The sequence below is a fragment of the Lolium rigidum genome, chromosome 1 (genome assembly GCF_022539505.1).
Source record: "Lolium rigidum isolate FL_2022 chromosome 1, APGP_CSIRO_Lrig_0.1, whole genome shotgun sequence".
NCBI classification, from domain to species: Eukaryota; Viridiplantae; Streptophyta; class Magnoliopsida; order Poales; family Poaceae; genus Lolium; species Lolium rigidum.
In genome coordinates, this window is record NC_061508.1 from 174,690,876 (window position 1) to 174,714,670 (window position 23,795).

The following is a 23,795-nucleotide window of genomic DNA, read 5'->3' on the forward strand; positions in this document are numbered from 1 at the left end:
ACGAGTTCACTAGTGGTGTCTCTCCCATAAGATAAATAGATGTTGGGTGAACAAATTACGAGTTGGGCAATTGACAAATAAAGAAGGCATAACAATGCACATACATATATCATGATGAGTACTATGAGATTTAATCGGGGCATTACGACAAAGTACATAGACCGCTATCCGACATGCATCTATGCCTAAAAAGTCCACCTTCGGGTTATCATCCGAACCCCTTCCGGTATTAAGTTGCAAACAACAGACAATTGCATTAAGTATTGTGCGTAATGTAATCAACACAAATATCCTTAGACAAAGCATCGATGTTTTATCCCTAGTGGCAACAACACATCCACAACCTTAGAACTTTCTGTCACTGTCCCAGATTCAATGGAGGCATGAACCCACTATCGAGCATAAATACTCCCTCTTCGAGTCACAAGTATCAACTTGGCCAGAGCCTCTACTAGCAACGGAGAGCATGCAAGAACATAAACAACATATATGATAGATTGATAATCAACTTGACATAGTATTCAATATTCATCGGATCCCAACAAACACAACATGTAGCATTACAAATGGATGATCTTGATCATGATAGGCAGCTCACAAGATCTAACATGATAGCACAATGAGGAGAAGACAACCATCTAGCTACTGCTATGGACCCATAGTCCAGGGGTGAACTACTCACACATCAATCCGGAGGCGATCATGGCGATGAAGAGCCCTCCGGGAGATGATTCCCCTCTCCGGCAGGGTGCCGGAGGCGATCTCCTGAATCCCCCGAGATGGGATTGGCGGCGGCGGCGTCTCTGGAAGGTTTTCCGTATCGTGGCTCTCGGTACTGGGGTATTCGCGACGAAGGCTTTAAGTATGCAGAAGGGCAGAGTCGGGGGCGTCACGAGGGGCCCACACAACAGGGCCGCGCGGCCAGGGCCTGGGCCGCGCTGCCCTAGCGTGTCGCCGCCTCGTCGCCCCACTTCGTATCTCCTTCGGTCTTCTGGAATCTTCGTGGAAAAATAAGACCCTGGGCGTGGATTTCGTCCAATTCCGAGAATATTTCCTTTGTAGGATTTCTGAAACCAAAAATAGCAGAAAACACCAACTGGCTCTTTGGCATCTCGTCAATAGGTTAGTGCCGGAAAATGCCTAATAATGACATATAATGTGTATAAAACATGTGAGTATCATCATAAAAGTAGCATGGAACATAAGAAATTATAGATACGTTTGAGACGTATCAAGCATCCCCAAGCTTAGTTCTTACTCGCCCTCGAGTAGGTAAACGATAACAAAGATAATTTCCGAAGTGACATGCTATCATAATCTTGATCAATACTATTGTAAAGCATATGAGATGAATGCAGCGATTCGAAGCAATGGTGAAGACAATGAGTAAACAAATGAATCATATAGCAAAGACTTTTCATGAATAATACTTTCAAGACAAGTATCAATAAGACTTGCATAAGAGTTACTCATAAAGCAATAAATTCTTAGTAGAAAGCTTTGAAGCAACACAAAGGAAGATATAAGTTTCAGCAGTTGCTTTCAACTTCAACATATTTATCTCATGGATAATTGTCAACACAAAGTAATATAACAAGTGCAATAGGTAAACATGTAAGAATCAATGCACACATTTGATACAAGTGTTTGCTTCTAAGATAGAAGGAATAGGTAAACTGACTCAACAATAAAGTAGAAGAATGGCCCTTCGCAGAGGGAAGCATGGATTACTATATTTGTGCTAGAGCTTTTCATTTTGAAAACATAGAAACAATTTTGTCAACGGTAGTAATAAATCATATGTGTTATGTATAAGATATCCTATAAGTTGCAAGCCTCATGCATAGTATACCAATAGTGCTCGCACCTTGTCCTAATTAGCTTGGATTAACATGGATTATCATTGCATAACATATGTTTCAACCAAGTGTCACAAAGGGGTACCTCTATGCCGCCTGTACAAAGGTCTAAGGAGAAAGCTCGCATTGGATTTCTCGCTTTTGATTATTCTCAACTTAGACATCCATACCGGGACAACATAGACAACAGATAATGGACTCCTCTTTAATGCATAAGCATTCAATCAACAGTTAAAATTCTCATAAGAGATTGAGGATTAATTGTCCAAACTGAAACTTCCACCATGGATCATGGCTTTAGTTAGCGGCCCAATGTTCTTCTCTAACAATATGCATACTCAAACCATTTGATCATGAAAATCGCCCTTACTTCAGACAAGACGAACATGCATAGCAACTCACATGATATTCAACAAAGGTAAAAGTTGATGGCGTCCCTAGAAACATGGTTACCGCTCAACAAGCAACTTATTAAGAAATAAGACACATAAGTACATATTCTTCACCACAATAGTTTTTAAGGCTATTTTCCCATGAGCTATATATTGCAAAGACAAAGGATAGAATTTTTAAAGGTAGCACTCAAGTAATGTACTTTGGAATGGCGAGAGAAATACCATGTAGTAGGTAGGTATGGTGGACACAAATGGCATAGTTTTTTGCTCAAGGATTTGGATGCACGAGAAGAATTCCTCTCAATACAAGGCTAGGCTAGCAAGGTTGTTTGAAGCAAACTCAAGTATAAAACGGTGCAGCAAAGCTCACATATGAACATATTGTAAGCATTATAAGACTTTACATCGTCTACTTGTTGTTCAAACACCTTAACCAGAAAATATCTAGACTCTAGAGACAAATCATGCAAACCAAATTTTAACAAGCTCTATGTAGTTCTTCATTAATGGGTGCAAAGTACATGATGCAAGAGCTTAAACATGATCTATATGAGCACAACAATTGCCAAGTATCAAATTATTCAAGACATTATACCAATTACCACATGCGGCATTTTCCGTTTCCAACCATATAACAATGAACGAAGTAGTTCAACCTTCTCCATGAACATTAAGAATAAAGCTAAGAACATATGTGTTCATACGAAACAGCGGAGCGTGTCTCTCTCCCAAACACGTGCATGCCTCCTTAATTAAGGACTTCTACCACACACGGGATGCAAACAAAACGTCTTCCTCGCAAACTCTCCTCCGTTTCTGTCCTACCAAGGCACAAACGCTGTCATCAAGAGACCGGCAATGGCTTGCTCCCCATCATCTCCTCGATTTCCCGATTCCACCGCACGCCTTCACCGGACTTCACCGGACGGCCAACATCATCTGTTTCCTTTGTATCAGCGTATAACACAGTGCATGTGTAGTCTCTGATCTGTACGTATGTCCACAGATCCCTAACCCTAGATGGCACTGGGGTGGTCGGTGGTCTGGGCAGGTGGACATCGAGACCTGCCGCTCCGTGGAACCAGGTATGTCTTCGGCTGCAAAGCTGTACGTCTCCGACTGCCGTGTAGCCGTTCTGCATCAGACAAAATTACAAGAACGCATCATCAACAACAGCAGAATTGAGGTTAATAAAGTTAGTTTCAGTGAGAAAAAAAATATTTCCCTCATGTGCAGATTTGAAGAGCTGACGTAGCATTGCACTTGAATATTGCAGATTTACTGAAATCGAGAGAAGCAGGTATTGCACTGGAATACTGCAGTTTACTGAAATTGGGAGAAGCATGCATGGGCCGGTGAAGAAGCTAAGACAGCTGCAAACTGCACTCTGACGATTAATGAAGCTAGTGTGAATGAGCAAAAGTTATCATTTCACGCGCGCATATTTGAAGAGCTCAGCAGAATACTCTAGATTCAATGGAGTTTTGTGTAAACAATGATTCCTAGATGCAGTTCGCCAGGAATCAGGTAATGAATATACCATCATTCATGGTCATAATTTTTGTCATTCGCTGTTATTTTTAAAACATAAATTCATAGAATAGGCATTCAGGGAATAACCGAATGAGTAGTTAAATGAAAGATTTTCAATTATATCACCATAGTTTTTTTTTGGTTCATGGCATGTCCGTACATGTTAAGAATTAGTCGTTATTGAATGTAAGCACTTCAAGGAATTTAAGCTCACTCGAACGTGTGTTAATCCACTAACGGATACTCCAGAGGACCAAAAGAAGACCACAGAATTTGCGGAGTGGATTCTGAAGATTGGCGATGGGTTAATAGGAATAAAGAAGATGAGGCCTGGGTAAATATACCTGAAGATTTACTTCAGCGGAAAGAAGGAAACCGACTGGAAATAATCATCAACACACCTATCCTAACTTATGGACAAACTACACAAAATACAGAGAAACGAGGTGGTACCTGAGGTAAATTCTTACATCATGAGTAGAATAGATGGAGAAGATGTAACTTTCCGAAGCTCTGAAACAGTGTGGAAATTAGCAATGCCAAATACGAGAGATGAAGATTAGTTATACGCATACGAACATAATTCATGAATAGCTTGAAATTCTCTGAAACACCATGCCACATATTAAAGTAGTACTGACCTTTGAAGGCTATTTTGTTTCAGATTTCATCAGTGAAAGTGAACTTGCTGTTGCCATCCAAGTTGCAAGGCAGTTAGCAAGAACCTGAGCATAGTCCTGTGCGCCATCTTCGTCCGCGTCGTCGCCATGATTGTCAAGGGCGTCCGCAACATAAGCGGCGGGCACAACGTGGACTTCGTCCGTGGCAAAGTCAAATGGGGAGTCAAATCCGTAGCATCAACATCGAACTGGGCAGCGTGCAAAGCGGGTTTGCCACCCAGTGCAAAGTCGACGTGAGCTGCATCCGCAGGAGGTGGGTGATACTCCGTCTGTGTCCCACGGGTGGAGCAGCGGCATCGGCACCGGCACCAGCACCGGCACCGGCACCGGCACCGGCGAGAGAGGTGGAAAGCTGGGCGAGCTAACGAATCCCAGTGAGCGCCGCCGCTGGAGATAGAGTTCCTGGGAGAGGCGCCAACGCGCAAGCCTGCATGACATGGAGGTAGAAAATGGCAACCGATAAGCATCCACGACCGTTCTGCATCTGCAAGCTGCTCCTCCTCGGATGTAACTGAGTTTTCTAAACTTGAATAAACAATGGATGTACATGAGTTATTTTCACAACTAATGATTAAGGGAGTCGCAAAGATTTAGTATCAACAAATTAACCAAAGACACCTCTGTACAAACTGAATAGTAATAATTACCTTGCATTTGTACAAGGTAGCATGTTATGGTATTAAGAAGGCACATGTGACAATGAATCAAAATGGCCGTTTGTGTTGAAGAGGAGGCAGTACCCAATATCAGTTTGTTTTGCAATGACGATAAACAAGAGTCAGGGATAGTCACGTACTAAAGAATGTTGAACTCTATTTACCAAAGCAAGTCTTCACACACATGACCAACTCTATGTAACAGTATCACGCGTCACAAGCAGAGATGGACTCAAAGTTCTAATATCAGATGAAGAATCTCAAGAAAATAATTTAGCAAAAAATATTTTGTACAAGGAGATCCTTTAGTGCAAGAATCCTTAGATTTCTTATTTTACTCCTTCTAAAGTTCTCATAGATGGCTACATATAAACATGGTTCTATCAGATATTTTATTATATGCATATAATAGTTCTTTGTTTGAATAGCCTAAAAAGTGTTATTCTACTTATGATATAAGAATTAGACATTGCCCCACAATTTAAGGGAAAATACATGAAGCAAGGAGCGATGAGGTCTACAACTGACCAGTTGATTTGTATACTGCCCCTTCCCCGGCTACTGAATTATATAAATCCTTCAGTACTATTATTAACATCAGTATGTAATTGGAAAACAATGCTAAATTTGTTTCAAAATTGGCATTTCACTGCTTACCATGCTTCCATGAACTATATGTTCACATTTTTGCTAGAACAAAACAGTATGAACACCCTAACAACAAGTACCTTCAGCTTAAACCAACAACAATACATGCAAAAATACCTTGCAGGATAGAAGAGGGCCCAACGCCACACAGGGAGCTGAACAAACTGCTACATCGCCTCCACAATCCAATCTCAAGCGGACCAGATTCTGAATAGCCAGCTGCTCCTCCAAGACCGCTGCTCCGTGCCGGAGGTCCGACTCCTCTATAATCCTGCCACCCGACCTCCATGCAAACCAGAATCAGAGCTATGCTACTCCACCATGCCCGCCTGGATCCCTAACATCATCACTATCGCTGCCAGGATCAAAAGCCCTACCTACGGCGTACACCAAGTAGCATACCAGCATCTCGATCCAAAAACTGGAGCAATAAGATGCAAAATCAGAGCATAATAAATCTCAAATGGTGCGTATCTGGTGCTAAGGGCCGAAACTGCTGCTTCAATTTAATAAATAGAGAGAACAAAGGGGATTTGAAGACCAAGAGACAAAGAGTGTGAGTATATTCTGTATAAAAGTTAGGCAGATGTAGACGACAACAAGTGAAGGCTAAAATGTACACCCAGACCCACACTCATAAAGAATTACGGTTGTCAAAGGATGCCTCACTATTTCAAAAACGTAAAAATAAAAATTTCCAACTCAACTAATGGTGGCTACTTAAACGTAGATTATATTTAATTTTCATATAAAAATCTAAAAATAATATCACCTACTATTCTCATACAACAAAAAATTAAAAAAATCTTAATAAACCCTGCAACCCAGACACTAATAACATTTAAATGTATGAGAACTACATCAACAATACGGAGCCGGATTATCATAGTATTATAGTTGTCAAAAAATGGCTCACTATTTCACAAACGTAAAAAAAAATTCTAACTCAACTAATGGTGGCTACTTAAACGCAGATTATTTTTATAAATTTTATTTTTAAAATCTATAAATAATATCACCTATTGTTCTTATAAAAAAATAAAAATTTCTTAATAAACCTTGCAACCCAAATTAAATGACACTAATAACAATTAAATGTATGAGAACTACATCAATTATAGTATTAAATTACACATATATTTCAAATCAATATACTCTAAAAACAAAAATAATACAACTTATTTAAATAGCGAGCCCGTGCGATGCACGGGTTGATGACTAGTGCAATAAATAAAGATAAGGAGAGGTTGCTACAATACTAACAACTTCCAAGACTCAAATATAAAATAAAGTGCAGAAGTAAAATAATGGGTTGTCTCCCATAAGCGATTTTCTTTAACGTCTTTCAGCTAGGCGCAGAAAGTATGAATCAAGTATTATCAAGAGACGAAGCATTGACATTCTTACCAGGGGCGTTGCGCCTACCTTTCTTACTCTTTGGTTTAGGGAATATGTGCCCGCATCCAGGTATCGAGGGATTTAGAGTGCCTTTACCCACATCTATGATTGCTCCCAAGAGTTTCAGTAGGGATCTTCCAAGTGTGATTTGTCCTGTCCCTACACATTCAATAACGAGATAATCAGTGGATATTGTTCTTCCAAGAAGGGTTGTGAACACTCCTTCAGCTATTCCTTTAGGAATTATAACAGAGTTATCAGTAAGAGTTATTCCTTCTCCACCTTCAGTAAGTCCCCAGAGTGTCAAAGATTCATAAATACTTTTAGGCATAAGGCAAAATTCAGTCATAATATCACAACGGGCATAATTTTTTTTACCATCAATAGTAACTTTAATAGTAGGGTCCCACATTGAAGGTTCAGAGTTTATTGGAACATAATCAAGATGCTCACGAATCCGACTATACCCTTCTTTTAAGCAAGATACATTTGTCTCAAGAGTGTTTAATCTATTATAAATGCTAACAAGAGATGGATCAAAATTATTAGCGGAGCTAGATGATGTAACCAATTTTTTATGGCATTAAAAGCTTGATCCCCATCACAGTGAAGGAAATCTCCTCCCACTACAGCATCCAAGGCATATCTATAGCGAAGAATAAGCCCAAAATAAAAGTTACTTAGAAGCAAACTTAGGGTCATTTTAGGTTCAGTTTTACTATAAGAATCAAAAATTCTAGACCAAGCTTCTTTAAAACTCTCTTCACCACCTTGTTTAAAAGTGAAGATCGATTCCTCATGTGATAGAGTAACAACTACATGACTAGTCATGATAATAAAATAAATTAAATGCAAGTAACTAATTTTTTTGTGTTTTCAATATAGAGAACAAGACAGTAAATAAAGTAAAGCTAGCAACTATTTTTTGTGTGTTTTCGATATAGAAAGCAAACAAAGCAGTAAATAAAGTAAAGTAAGCAAGACAAAAACAAAGTAAAGAGATTGGATGTGGGAGACTCCCCTTGCAGCGTGTCTTGATCTCCCCGGCAACGGCGCCAGAAAAATCCTTGCTGTTGGCGTGGTAGTAGTTAACACACGTCTGTTGGGAACCCCAACAGGAAGGTGTGATGCGTACAGCGAGCGAGTTTTCCCTCGGTATGAAACCAAGGTTATCGAACCAGTAGGAGTCAAGGAACACGTGAAGGTTGTTGGTGACGGAGTGTAGTGCGGCGCAACACCAGGGATTCCGGCGCCAACGTGGAACCTGCACAACACAATCAAAGTACTTTGCCCCAACGTAACAGTGAGGTTGTAAATCTCACCGGCTTGCTGTAAACAAAGGATTAGATGTATAGTGTGGATGATGATGGTTGTTTGCGAAGAACGAGTAAAGAACAATTGCGGTAGATTGTATTTCGGATGTAAAGAATGGACCGGGGTCCACAGTTCACTAGTGGTGTCTCTCCCATAAGATAAATAGATGTTGGGTGAACAAATTACACTTGGGCAATTGACAAATAAAGAAGGCATAACAATGCACATACATATATCATGAAGAGTACTATGAGATTTAATCAAGGCATTACGACAAAGTACATAGACCGATATCCAGCATGCATCTATGCCTAAAAAGTCCACCTTCAGGTTATCATCCGAACACCTTCCAGTATTAAGTTGCAAACAACAGACAATTGCATTAAGTATGGTGCGTAATGTAATCAACACAAATATCCTTAGACAAAGCATCGATGTTTTATCCCTAGTGGCAACAGCACATCCACAACCTTAGAACTTTCTGTCACTCGTCCCGGATTCAATGGAGGCATGAACCCACTATCGAGCATAAATACTCCCTCTTGGAGTCACAAGTATCAACTTGGCCAGAGCCTCTACTAGCAATGGAGAGCATGCAAGAACATAAACAACATATATGATAGATTGATAATCAACTTGACATAGTATTCAATATTCATCGGATCCCAACAAACACAACATGTAGCATTACAAATGGATGATCTTGATCATGATAGGCAGCTCACAAGATCTAACATGATAGCACAATGAGGAGAAGACAACCATCTAGCTACTGCTTTGGACCCATAGTCCAGGGGTGAACTACTCACACATCAATCCGGAGGCGATCATGGCGATGAAGAGCCCTCCGGGAGATGATTCCCCTCTCCGGCAGGGTGCCGGAGGCGATCTCCTGAATCCCCCCGAGATGGGATTGGCGGCGGCGGCGTCTCTGGAAGGTTTTCCGTATCGTGGCTCTCGGTACTGGGGTATTGTTATCACCAGATTTTGGCCAAATCAGGAGATGGGCCGTAAGTGAGATGGGCTTGAAGGATGTACGCGTGGAGGATCTTTGAAGCGGCCTGGCACGAAGAAGTTGGGCTAAATTGCCCATGTATCTGTATTATAGTAGATCGCATCTTAATTTAGAAGTTGGAGTTTTACCCGTGCACGGTTAGGTGCACGCCTGAATTAGAAAGTCCCCCGGACTATAAATATGTATCTAGGGTTTATGAAATAAACAACAACCAACGTTCAACACAAATCAATCTCGGCGCATCGCCAACTCCTTCGTCTCGAGGGTTTCTTCCGGTAAGCACCATGCTGCCTAGATCGCATCTTGCGATCTAGGTAGCACAAGCTTATTACGTTGTTCATGCGTTGCTCGTACTGAAGCCTTTTTGATGGCGAGCAACGTAGTTATCTTAGATGTGTTAGGGTTAGCATTGTTCTTCGTATCATATGCTGTCGTAGTGCAACCCTTATACATCTAGCCGCCCTTACACCTATCTTAGGTGTAGGGGCGGCACCCCGCTTGATCATTGTTTAGTAGATCCGATCCGTTACGGTTGCTCCTTGTTCTTCAAGGATTAGTTTAATATCCGCAATAGTTAGGCCTTACAAAGGGTTGGAGGATCCAGCGGCGTGTAGGGTGTAGTTTGCTAGCCCTAGACAGGATGTGTGGTGACCCGGCATACCACTGCATGGTGTAGTATGCAAGTCTGATATAACACCAATGAAACACAGTTCCACGAGTATTATATCGCTCAGAGTGGTACAACAGAAACATATGCGGGTCCAAGGCATGTCTATAGAATTACAACATCGACTCTGTTACATAAGATCAGCACAGCCTCCTACTTTACAATGAGGTAAAACTGCAGATAACTCCAGAAGAACGACTCGTAGTCTAATCCTAACACGAACTCTATTTGTAGAGTATTTAACTAGCTATCGAGGCTATGAATAGATTCTAGCTAGATAGGAGCTAGTTTAGGAAGCTAGTTCCTTTCTATGGCTAAACTAGGTTTTCTCCTTGTTGGATGTGGTATCTGACTCTTCTGACAGGTTCCTGTCTCTTGAAGTAGTTGTTGACTTCTCGGCCTTCGAGTTGCACTGTAGATCCTCCATCATGGCCTCCATATCTAAGCAGGGGATTTAAGAGTGGGATGAGTACGAGCGTACTCAACAAGTTCATTATAGGAAAGAGGTGTTTAATGCACTAGCTACAGCATTAGACCAGAAAGTCTAATACCAATGCAGGTTTTCATAATCATTTCTTCAAGGGGTTGCTTTTATTCAGAAGAACTATGTCCGTCAGCCTTCACCGGTTTACTAGAACTTCATGGAGCTCCTTTCCGGCCGCGTTCGCAGTTCCATATCCCGGAACAGGGAGTGACATGTCACGGTTTGTTACACTCGCGAGAGGTGTGTTGCTTTACCCATAAGAGATCTTAACCTTGGTGCCAACCGAGCCGCGAGCTCGTCCACACTTCCTTCGGTGTGAGGCCCGGTATAAGGTCTAGCCAATCATGTTCCTCCGCTACCTCGAACACCCACCCTTTGTTGCATACCCCGACCCTGGGTCCTCGTCGGTCCTCTTATACCACTTAAGGATGGACCCCGACCACGACAACAGTTTGGGATCGAACCAAACTCCTTCGCCGGTAGCGGCAACCCATCATAGACCGCAATACCGTGGGGACTTTAGGCTTCCCCAGCCCACCGCTTGCACTTCGAGCGACAAGTGTCTACGGACTATGCCGTGGGGACTTAAGGCTTCCCCAGCCCACCGCTTGCCCCGACAGATACAAGTGTCTACGGTAAAGCGCATCCGTTGATGAACGAGAGGTGGAAACACTTTTGACTACTCCGTCCCACTCCGGATCTTATGGTTAACACGGATATTACGGCACAAGAATCACTGGCGACATTTGTTGTTTAATCCTAGATGGATATAAGCCCGTGCAATGGAACCTCCACCATATCAACACAATCCATGGTTCCATTGCCCACCACATAGTCATATTCATAGTTATGAAAGTAGTGGTTTTGATTTTTGTGCAATAGTGATAACCATAATACTTTGCAAGTAATTTGATAAAAATACTCAAATGACATGAGCAAGTGATGAACTTGCCTTTCTTGACTGCAAGATTATGCAGGCAAGGTCTTCGATACGTGATAACTCCAAATTCTGAAATAGCATCATCGTCCGGTAAGGACGATGTTTAAAAGAGTGGCAAGGATGCAATAATGCATAAGAATGAGATGCAATCGCTCTAAGCGTGACCTAACCCCGATGATTTAGGATTAGTGAGTGGTAATGATTAGTTCAGGGTGTGTTGCACTTTTAGAGTGATTCACAAACAAGGTTCTTATTCAGGTGTGATTACTTGGTATTATCAATAGGTAGACAATAAAGAATAAAAATCAATTGAGCACACAAAGAATGATAATTGGCATAATGTTATCAAGTAAAGAACAGTGGTCAGTTTTAGTACTAGATGGCATGGTTAATGATTAATTATCATATACTTTTAAAAGAATAACTTTTGAAGAACATGTTCTTTAATAAAGAACAAGTATGATAATTAGGTTGGTGGAGTTCTATAATTTATTCTGGTTCCAAGTAGTTTCTGGAGTAAGTATAAGATGGATCACAACATAGTTGGATTCATCAGCAACTAGGCTTGATTGGTTTTACTTAAGCATGAGCAACTTAAGCAATTAATTATCCATGGTTGCTATCAAGGTTGATTCATCTTGCTGGTGATTGCTAGCTAGGGTTTATAGGTCTTTATAAGCAGGGTTGGTGATAATTCTTTATTTACTTCAAAAGAATAACTTTTGAAGAACATACTTCTTAAATATTAAGAAGTATATCAATTAGGGTTGAGGTTGTCTAGGGTTTGCTATTGGATTCACTAAGTAAGGAATAGTGGTTTCCTTAAATAGGATGTTTAATAATTTATCTTACACTAATGGGGTTTAATGGAGTATGGTTATGTGGTGCCTGATAATGGGCATGGTTGCTATTAGGGTTCATCATAATGGTGTGATGCTAAGCATGGTTAATTAAAAAATGATATCTCTAAGGATAGGAGCTAGGGTTTGCATTTGGTTGCCCTTATTTGATCATTTAGGTTTGATTGAGATGAACACATGGGATACTAATTTAGTAATGATGGTTACTACATTTTATGTGGACATAGGTATGTCTTATAGTTGCTAATGATGACTCTATGATTTGAAATAAGGTACCATGATCACCTGTTCTAACCTGGGGTTTAGGTTAGAAGCAAATTAGGGTTCACATGTAATAATGGAACTAGGGTTCCTACTTAATTTAGGGTTTTAGGAGTCACATGAAATGATGAGTTCCTGGTTCTATTACTTATGGAATTAGGGTTTTCTAAATACCCTAAAGTTCTTGAATTAATAACTTCACTTTAAGGTTGAAGTTATTAATAACTTTGAAATAAAAATTATGTTGGATTTGGTATTTTATTATTTTTAATGAATTAATAATTAAGGTAATTATTAATTAGGGTTTAAATCCTCCAAATAAGGATTTAATAAATTAATAGAAAAGGAAAATTAATTTTAATGTTTTCCTTAATTAGTTATTGGTTTTTATTTATTTTCTGAAGTTTTCCTAATTATTGGATTATAATTAAATTTGGTATTAAAATTAAAGGCTTAATTAACAATTATTAAATAGTTGAATTTTTATTAAAAATAAAAATTTCATATTATATTTTTATTGGATAGACTTTGGTTTTCTAAGAATTTTGATATATCATTTATATTTTTCTGAGTTATATTGAATTTGATATGAATTTCTAAAGTTTCTACTATTTTCAGGAATATTGAAATAGCTATAATTACTAAGGATACCTGGTTCGTTTTGTACCCGAGACGCAGACAGGTGGGGTCATTGACCCGGTCAGTTGCCACGCAGGCAACGACCGGTCAAAGGACCTGGAACGGCCCCACGGCCACGTCGACTTGACCGGCGGCTTGACGCCGGCGGCCAGAGAACGACCGCGCCGCCGATCTAAGGCCTACTGGGATGTGTGAGTAGTATTTTCCGGACCCCCTCTTCACGCTGAGTCGGATGGTGGTGTTTATTACTCGATTAGACCACCGGAGCATCACCGTGATTCATGTCTGCGGCGCACAACTCCGGCGAGGTCTCGAATTCAGGCTACCGCATGCCAAATGATAAGGATAAATGAGCTATGAGTGCGTATTTGTACCTCGGAATGGATGGTGTGGTCGGCGGTGAGGATTGCGGCCGACTCGAAGCCGAGTTTCGCCGATACCGGCGATCACCGACGCAGAGGAAATCTTCAAATTGGCTCGATAGAGGATGCTTCGGTTCGATTCCTTGTACAGGGCTGCTCTACTCATCCTAGCGAAGCTCCGGAGCTTCCCAGGTGTGGCTTGACGATGCTTCAATCGACGGCGGTAATGATGGGGTGGTGCGGCCAGAGTTTCGGCATAGGGCAAATTGGAGCAAGGAGGAAGAAATCGAGCCAGGGGTTCGTCTTGGGGTATTTATATGATGGTTGTGCGGTGCCTCGTCACTTCAGCGAGCAAGGGGAGCCTGCCAGCGCGAGAGCGAAGACGATCACGGTGTCGTGCTGCTCTCCAGCTCACGGAGAGGATGAGGATGAACTCCTCCTCGTTAATTTTAACGAAGGGGTACGGTGGGTTGGGCTGTTTCTGGTGTCGGGCTGGACCATGGGCTGCTGCTGGGCTGAGATGGTGGGTTTCTGGTGGACTGGGTTGCTGGGCTGTTGCGTCTGGTAAGTCCAGGTAAGCCTTTCTCTCTTTTTCTTTTCTGTTTTTATTTTCTATTTTCCATTTTGTTAATTTAAGTACTGTTTTGAATTCAAATTTGAATTCATATCTCGTTTTGCGTGATGTTTATCAATTTGGCTTTTATGATATCTATTACAAGGAGTATTGTATTGCTGCATTGTTTTGTGTAATAAATATTAAGTATATGTGAGCATTGTCACAATTTTCAATTAGACAAGTATTTAGGTATTTATTTTAATGTCCCTTTTTATTTGGATTTCCACTCCCTTTTGGAATGGTTAGAACTGATAATTTATACTCCAAGAGTTTTACAAGGTATCATTAAGACTTGATTTCATATTTGAGAATTTAGTCCCATGCACATGAGTTTATGTGAGTACTGGTTTGTTAAGATCATGTAGGTTTAATTATAGCCCTATTTCAAGATTAGCACTATTATTGTATTTTACTAGTACTTTGAAATATAGATACTACTCTCATCATAGTTTGGTTTATTTATAAGGATAAATGGTTTATCTAAGTGGTTAATCACCACTTATGGGTTTAATTATAGGATTTAGCACTAGGTTCATCTTATGCTTCATATTTAAGCATAGGATTTAATTAATAATCCATTAGGGTTCTAATGATATTTACCTAGTGACACATGGGTTGAATCTTAATTGTGATTTAGGTTTTATTTGTGATCACCCAAGTGATACACAAACTAGGGTTGAGATTTAATTCAGGTTTGTAGAGTTGAGATGACACCATATTGCATGTGATAGGTTTAATCTCCCTTAACCAAGCTAAGGTGGTTGTTTACTTAACATTTTATGTTCTCCTCAAGTTACTAAGATATTGAGAATTAGTTTTATCTTCTACCAATTGGCTTCATATTGTTAACCTCAATTTATTATTGAAGTAACTACATTGGGTATAGTTCTTTTTATAGTTATCTTTGGTCATATGGATGTATGGTTTCTCACCATATAAAGTATAGAGTTTGACACTAAAGGTTTTCATGTGGTTCTTAAGTGAAGAATAGGTGGACTGTAAATGTGGTAGAATTATACCTGTGATCACCAAGTGGTTCACAAGTTAAGGTTGGGATCTAAGCCTAGGGTTACTTATTATTGATATTCTTATAATTTCATGTGGCTAATGATAACTGCTTATCCTATTAGGGTTTAACTTATCCTCACATACTTCAAGAGCATGACCATGGATTAGGCATGATCAACTTGTTCTTAATAGCTCTACCTCAAGTTCTTAGGGTTTATGATCATCACTTAATTTATATTGATCAAGGTTTGGCTTCCTAAAGTATTTCTAATGGAATGGTTTATTCTAGGGTTTATGGTGTATTCACCATATATTACTAGATATCAAGTCTAAAACTCCACTTGATTATCTTGGTTGAATTAATCTCCTCCTTACTTTATTAATTCATGGATATGATCTTATTCAATGTGATACTAGGTTGTCTCATCACTCCAAGATGTAATGGTTAATCTCCTAATACTTTTAGTTCACAGGGTTGTCCTTTATTCTTAATTAGGTAAAGCTAGGATTGATATGAATGGACTCTCTCATTTGGAAAGGACTTCAATGCTAACCTAAGGTTATTCTCCAAAGATGATTATGTGGTCACCAATATCCATGGTTAATATAAATGGTTCTCTCTCTAGGAATGGTCTGGAAGAATATCATAGGGTTCTTCTTGAAGATGATAATTTGAATACTTGGATGTATATCCAAGGTTTTAGCTCAAGGTTTGTTATTGCTTCTTTAATTATTAATATAGAACTCTCACCTCTCTAGGTTTGATGTATAATAACCTGGAATAGAGAAGGATAAATATTTCTAGGGTTGATCTCCTTGTCATGATTCCATGAATGAAGTAAAATGAATACCATGGGGTTCATGGTAGAATCAAGGATTAGTTTAAGACATGGGAAAGATAAGTCTAGAATAGTTTCTCCAATTATTGTTACTTGATTTCCAATTAAATGGATGTTCATATGTTATGGCAAGGAATTCCATATTATGATCTTTTATAAGATCAAGCAATTGATCATTGAGTAAAGTGTTGTTGTGTTGATTATTAGTTCCATTTGATCTAACCCCTTAGATCAAATCATCTCTACCCAAAACAAAGTTTTAGCAAAGTCACATTGAGGTTTATAGCGCTTGACTTGATGAGCTACTTCAATTCCACCAAGGTCAAGTGAAACTTCGATTCATCGTGGATCTGTTTTACTTTAAAGCGCGAAAATTCCCCTGATTTTCTATGCATGAATGCAATGCACACATCTGTTTCCTCTATTTTTGTAACCCCATTACCTGGGATATTACAGTCTCTACCCCTTAAACTAAACTTCGTCCTCAAAGTTTGATATCCCTCACGTTTCGGAGTGGGGATCTGACTTGTGCAGACTACATCTTTTCTCAAACTCCGTAGTGATCTCCCTGGATATAATTGAATATATCCACTTGTCCAGATTCTTCCCGGAATCCATTAGTATCCGTCTCTGAACATCGGTTTCTTATTCCGGTTCTATGATTTTTTTCGGATTCTAATAATAGCTGTCTCGAACCATGGTTCTTTACTTTAATTATTTAATTTCTTTCAACTCTATAAGCTTGTTTCCTTTCTCATTGATTATTCAATGATTGGGACTTCTTCTTGTCCTATTAGTCTTAATTGAGGACTGATTGGAAAACATTCTCCTATTTGATAAAATAGGTCTTTGTTTTCCCTTACTACCAAAATTGTAGTAATGGTGCTTAATAAGGTACTAACTATGGAATTGGTCATGATGGTTTCTTTTCCTAAGGATGGATTAGACTCATTTAGTCCATCCAATCATGGTTTATAGTGGATACCTCTAACTATTTTGGGTTATTTAGGTTCCATGAAAGGAATCTTTCAAATGGACTTTAGTTTTGGTATAGTCAATCTCCTTAAGTCTTTGGTCTCCTTGAGCTTTATTTGGTCTCTGATATTTCCTTCGTCTAACTTCTTTATATTTGACTTACTTGAGCTTAAGTACTTCTGAGTAAATATTACTCACTTTCTCAAGTTATAGTCCACTTCTTACTTCCTCGAGGTATGAACCTCGGCTTCTGGTCTGATATTTCTGAAAGTAATGTTCGATAATCTTATGAAAATAAGATCGAACTTCCTCTCAGTTCAGACCTTCTGTTTCTATCTAACTTAAAGTATTGAGTTATTGTACATCAAACTCAATCTTTACTCTACCCCTTAGGGTTTACTTATGTTCTTCAACTCCTTTTCTTCCAACCATTGGGTTTATGGTTAGAATATTGGTTTGGTTCTAGTTTATGGTTTGTATTCCTCTAAGGTTTTGCAAAGAAACTTTGTGGTGTATCCACTCAATTGTGGACATCCATTGTGAATCATTTGACTAAACGTTTATAGATCTAGCTATTTGGCTGACAAGATTTTTATTTGTTCACAAACTTTTGTTACAACTAATTAAATCGTGGACTATTTGTAATACCAGCTGATACCAGCTGTAGTTATTATACCAACTGTGGCTATTTGATATCTAAAACTGGATTCTATTATAGGTTCTGATCAACTGGACGAGACATCTTCTACTTTATCTCGCGGTATTGATATTATATTAATTGTGGTCTTCTGATATCGACTATGGTCTTCTTATGTCTGCTATGTTTTCATATATCACCTTCCTTCATTCAGGGTTTATTTTGCAAGAAAACCACTAGCTGACACTATGATTATAGTATCCTAAATGATTTCCCATGCATTCCCTCTTCCATGATGACTAGGGATCTGCTTGAGCTTCACCATAATCATCATATTTCTCACCTTCATGCTTCTTCTTACTAAAGTACTCCTTTATTGAGGTAAAGCATAAGTTTAGGTTGGTACTTCCTTCAGAGTATTGTGGTTGCTTCCCACAACTTTTCTTCCTTTGTGTGATGTACCTTCATCTTGTCTTCAAGATCTTCAGAATTCGTCACTTCCTCACACGTTTACCATTACCCTCTAGATCTATAGCATCAAGTAAGAACTTGATATTGCAACATGCATTTGCATATCAAAGTCAAACTTCATGTATGGATCTAGTCAATCAATGAAAATCCAATAAAATCCAAGAAGATTCAGCTTTGTGCTTATAATACACATCATCATAAGCCTGAATATGATAGTTGAGTAAGACATCTCTAAACATCAGGCTCTGATGTGTAGTATAGAACACCACATAATATAGGTTTATATCGTGATACTTAGCACGAATATGGGGATTTCTACTATTTGTCTCAACCTTTACCTTAATTGCACATTTGCAAAGAGATAAACTTGAAACAAAGTGGTTTGGAATGGTTAAGGTTAACCTAATTTTCTTTGGAAGTACTTCTTAACTTAGTATTATTCCATATATAAGTGCTATTGAGGACTATTTTGTATGATACCTCTAGTTCTAATATGGTTACTCTGAATACATATTTATTAGGATACAGTTCCTATACTTCTAAGTGTTTCTACCCTAAGCATATGGTCATGATGTGCTTGGCACCCTTCCCATGGTTTTGGAACACAAATCTTGCACTATTATTGAACAACTGGCTTCTTATTATTCTCCTCCTAATATTTATGATGTTCTAGTCCATCACATAATGATTCTCAGGTGAATCATATATGATTAACAACTCTACCATGTAAGTAGACATATATTATTCCTATCACTCTTCCTTATTTCCCATGATTGACTCATCATGGTCTATACTACCTCATATGCCTCATAGTTATCACTTACTATCAATTGTTTCATATGTCTAGATAAATTTTTACTTACCCATTACCTGTCTTGGTATACACCTTCTAGCAGAATATCTTCCTTATATACTTATCTTTATCACTTAATATTACTCCTATTACAGGTCTGGATTAATTCTTACTTAACCATAACATGTGTTGGTACACATCTTCCAATAGGATATCTTCCTTATGGTTGTATCCTCTCTTTCGACTACCATGTATTGTATACCAACTGTGATCTACTCATCTATTGTTTTAAGGACTTATTTGTGTACTACATGTTTGGGATTAGCTGACTAACTTTACTTTATCTTTGTAAGTTAAGTAAGAAATGTTGACTCAAGTGTGTCAGGATTATTCTCAAGTGAATATCCATCTCAAGTCATAAGAAGTATTTGGTTTAGCTAAGACAACTTCCTATAGACACTACCAATCCTATAGGTCTCCTTTAAAGGGTTTTAGTCCTAAGGTCAAAGCATTTGCTCTGATACCAACTGTGGTGACCCGGCATACCACTGCATGGTGTAGTATGCAAGTCTGATATAACACCAATGAAACACAGTTCCACGAGTATTATATCGCTCAGAGTGGTACAACAGAAACATATGCGGGTCCAAGGCATGTCTATAGAATTACAACATCGACTCCGTTACATAAGATCAGCACAGCCTCCTACTTTACAATGAGGTAAAACTGCAGATAACTCCAGAAGAACGACTCGTAGTCTAATCCTAACACGAACTCTATTTGTAGAGTATTTAACTAGCTACTGAGGCTATGAATAGATTCTAGCTAGATAGGAGCTAGTTTAGGAAGCTAGTTCCTTTCTATTGCTAATCTAGGTTTCTCCTTGTTGGATGTGGTATCTGACTCCTCTGACAGGGTCCTGTCTCTTGAAGTAGTTGTTGACTCCTCGGCCTTCGAGTTGCACTGTAGATCCTCCATCATGGCCTCCATATCTAAGCAGGGGATTTAAGAGTGGGATGAGTACGAGCGTACTCAACAAGTTCATTATAGGAAAGAGGTGTTTAATGCACTAGCTACAGCATTAGACCGGAAAGTCTAATACCAATGCAGGTTTTCATAATCATTTCTTCAAGGGGTTGCTTTTATTCAGAAGAACTATGTCCGTCAGCCTTCACCGGTTTACTAGAACTTCATGGAGCTCCTTTCCGGCCGCGTTCGCAGTTCCATATCCCGGAACAGGGAGTGACAGGTCACGGTTTGTTACACTCTGGAGAGGTGTGTTGCTTTACCCATAAGAGATCTTAACCTTGGTGCCAACCGAGCCGCGAGCTCGTCCACACTTCCTTCGGTGTGAGGCCCGGTATAAGGTCTAGCCAATCATGTTCCTCCGCTACCTCGAACACCCACCCTTTGTTGCATACCCCGACCCTGGGTCCTCGTTGGTCCTCTTATACCACTTAAGAATGGACCCCGACCACGACAACAGTTTGGGATCGAACCAAACTCCTTCGCCGGTAGCTGCAACCCATCATAGACCGCAATACCGTGGGGACTTTAGGCTTCCCCAGCCCACCGCTTGCACTTCGAGCGACAAGTGTCTACGGACTATGCCGTGGGGACTTAAGGCTTCCCCAGCCCACCGCTTGCCCCGACGGATACAAGTGTCTACGGTAAAGCGCATCCGTTGATGAACGAGAGGTGGAAACACTTTTGACTACTCCGTCCCACTCCGGATCTTATGGTTAACACGGATATTACGGCACAAGAATCACTGGCGACATTTGTTGTTTAATCCTAGATGGATATAAGCCCGTGCAATGGAACCTCCACCATATCAACACAATCCATGGTTCCATTGCCCACCACATAGTCATATTCATAGTTATGAAAGTAGTGGTTTTGATTTTTGTGCAATAGTGATAACCATAATACTTTGCAAGTAATTTGATAAAAATACTCAAATGACATGAGCAAGTGATGAACTTGCCTTTCTTGACTGCAAGATTATGCGAGCAAGGTCTTCGATACGTGATAACTCCAAATTCTGAAATAGCATCATCGTCCGGTAAGGACGATGTTTAAAAGAGTGGCAAGGATGCAATAATGCATAAGAATGAGATGCAATCGCTCTAAGCGTGACCTAACCCCGATGATTTAGGATTAGTGAGTGGTAATGATTAGTTCAGGGTGTGTTGCACTTTTAGAGTGATTCACAAACAAGGTTCTTATTCAGGTGTGATTACTTGGTATTATCAATAGGTAGACAATAAAGAATAAAAATCAATTGAGCACACAAAGAATGATAATTGACATAATGTTATCAAGTAAAGAACAGTGGTCAGTTTTAGTACTAGATGGCATGGTTAATGATTAATTATCATATACTTTTAAAAGAATAACTTTTGAAGAACATGTTCTTTAATAAAGAACAAGTATGATAATTAGGTTGGTGGAGTTCTATAATTTATTCTGGTTCCAAGTAGTTTCTGGAGTAAGTATAAGATGGATCACAACATAGTTGGATTCATCAGCAATTAGGCTTGATTGGTTTTACTTAAGCATGAGCAACTTAAGCAATTAATTATCCATGGTTGCTATCAAGGTTGATTCATCTTGCTGGTGATTGCTAGCTAGGGTTTATAGGTCTTTATAAGCAGGGTTGGTGATAATTCTTTATTTACTTCAAAAGAATAACTTTTGAAGAACATACTTCTTAAATATTAAGAAGTATATCAATTAGGGTTGAGGTTGTCTAGGGTTTGCTATTGGATTCACTAAGTAAGGAATAGTGGTTTCCTTAAATAGGATGTTTAATAATTTATCTTACACTAATGGGGTTTAATGGAGTATGGTTATGTGGTGCCTGATAATGGGCATGGTTGCTATTAGGGTTCATCATAATGGTGTGATGCTAAGCATGGTTAATTAAAAATTGATATCTCTAAGGATAGGAGCTAGGGTTTGCATTTGGTTGCCCTTATTTGATCATTTAGGTTTGATTGAGATGAACACATGGGATACTAATTTAGTAATGATGGTTACTACATTTTATGTGGACATAGGTATGTCTTATAGTTGCTAATGATGACTCTATGATTTGAAATAAGGTACCATGATCACCTGTTCTAACCTGGGGTTTAGGTTAGAAGCAAATTAGGGTTCACATGTAATAATGGAACTAGGGTTCCTACTTAATTTAGGGTTTTAGGAGTCACATGAAATGATGAGTTCCTGGTTCTATTACTTATGGAATTAGGGTTTTCTAAATACCCTAAAGTTCTTGAATTAATAACTTCACTTTAAGGTTGAAGTTATTAATAACTTTGAAATAAAAATTATGTTGGATTTGGTATTTTATTATTTTTAATGAATTAATAATTAAGGTAATTATTAATTAGGGTTTAAATCCTCCAAATAAGGATTTGATAAATTAATAGAAAAGGAAAATTAATTTTAATGTTTTCCTTAATTAGTTATTGGTTTTTATTTATTTTCTGAAGTTTTCCTAATTATTGGATTATAATTAAATTTGGTATTAAAATTAAAGGCTTAATTAACAATTATTAAATAGTTGAATTTTTATTAAAAATAAAAATTTCATATTATATTTTTATTGGATAGACTTTGGTTTTCTAAGAATTTTGATATATCATTTATATTTTTCTGAGTTATATTGAATTTGATATGAATTTCTAAAGTTTCTACTATTTTCAGGAATATTGAAATAGCTATAATTACTAAGGATACCGGTTCGTTTTGTACCCAGACGCAGACAGGTGGGGTCATTGACCCGGTCAGTTGCCACGCAGGCAACGACCGGTCAAAGGACCTGGAACGGCCCCACGGCCACGTCGACTTGACCGGCGGCTTGACGCCGGCGGCCAGAGAACGACCGCGCCGCCGATCTAAGGCCTACCGGGATGTGTGAGTAGTATTTTCCGGACCCCTCTTCACGCTGAGTCGGATGGTGGTGTTTATTACTCGATTAGACCACCGGAGCATCACCGTGATTCATGTCTGCGGCGCACAACTCCGGCGAGGTCTCGAATTCAGGCTACCGCATGCCAAATGATAAGGATAAATGAGCTATGAGTGCGTATTTGTACCCTGGAATGGATGGTGTGGTCGGCGGTGAGGATTGCGGCCGAATTCGAGCCGAGTTTCGCCGATACCGGCGATCACCGACGCAGGGGAAATCTTCAAATTGGCTCGATAGAGGATGCTTCGGTTCGATTCCTTGTACAGGGCTGCTCTACTCATCCTAGCGAAGCTCCAGAGCTTCCCAGTGTGGCTTGACGATGCTTCAATCGACGGCGGTAATGATGGGGTGGTGCGGCCAGAGTTTCGGCATAGGGCAAATTGGAGCAAGGAGGAAGAAATCGAGCCAGGGGTTCGTCTTGGGGTATTTATATGATGGTTGTGCGGTGCCTCGTCACTTCGGCGAGCAAGCGGGAGCTCGCCGGCGCGAGAGCGAAGACGATCACGGTGTCGTGCTGCTCTCCGGCTCACGGAGAGGATGAGGATGAACTCCTCCTCGTTAATTTTAACGAAGGGGTACGGTGGGTTGGGCTGTTTTCGGTGTCTGGGCTGGACCATGGGCCGCCGTCGGGTCGAGATGGTGGGTTTCTGGTGGACTGGGTTGCTGGGCTGTTGCGTCTGGTAAGTCCAGGTAAGCCTTTCTCTCTTTTTCTTTTCTGTTTTTATTTTCTATTTTCCATTTTGTTAATTTAAGTACTGTTTTGAAT